The sequence below is a fragment of the Alligator sinensis genome, unplaced genomic scaffold (genome assembly GCF_000455745.1).
Source record: "Alligator sinensis unplaced genomic scaffold, ASM45574v1 scaffold350_1, whole genome shotgun sequence".
Lineage (NCBI taxonomy): Eukaryota > Metazoa > Chordata > Crocodylia > Alligatoridae > Alligator > Alligator sinensis.
The window spans coordinates 436629-437369 of NW_005843047.1; positions in this window are offsets into that span (position 1 = coordinate 436629).

Sequence of the window (741 nt, forward strand, 5' to 3'; positions counted from 1 at the left end):
TTGTTCCTTGTTCCCCCCGATAGTGCTTGGGGGAACAGGGACTCTCCCATTGCCTGCTGGTCCCCCTTGGCCAATTTATAGGCAGCCACCAGATCCCCTCTCAGCCTTATCTTGTAGAGGCTGAACAGGTTCAGGTCCCATAGCCTCTCCTCATAGGGCCTGCCCTGCTGCCCCCTAATCATGCGAGTGGCCCTCTGGACCCTCTCGATGCTGTCCGCATCCCTCCTGAAGTGCAGCGCGCAGAACTGGACGCAGTACTCCAACTGCGGCGTGACCAATGTCGCATAGAGGGGGAGGATCACCTCCTTGGACCTGCTCATGATGCATTACAGGGTGCAGTTAGCCTTCCTGACCACGTCCCCACGTTGGTGGCCCATGTTCATCTTGGAATCAGTCGTGACTCCAAGATCCTTCTCTGCCTCTGTGCTGATGAGAAGGGAGTTCCCCACCCTGTAGGTATGCTGCTGGTTCTTCCTCCCTCAGTGCAACACCTTGCACTTGTCCATATTGAAACCCATCCTATTCTAATCTGCCCACCTCTGTAACCTGTCAAGATCTAGTTGTAGCCTGTCCCTCTCTTCTAGTGTGCTCACTTCTCCCCACATCTTAGTGTCATCTGCGAACTTGAACTAGGTGCTTTTCACCCCCTCGTCCAAATCGCCGATAAAGATATTGAACAGAGCGGGCCTGAGGACCACGCCCTAGGGAAACCTACTGCCCACATCTCTCCAGGTCAAAAAT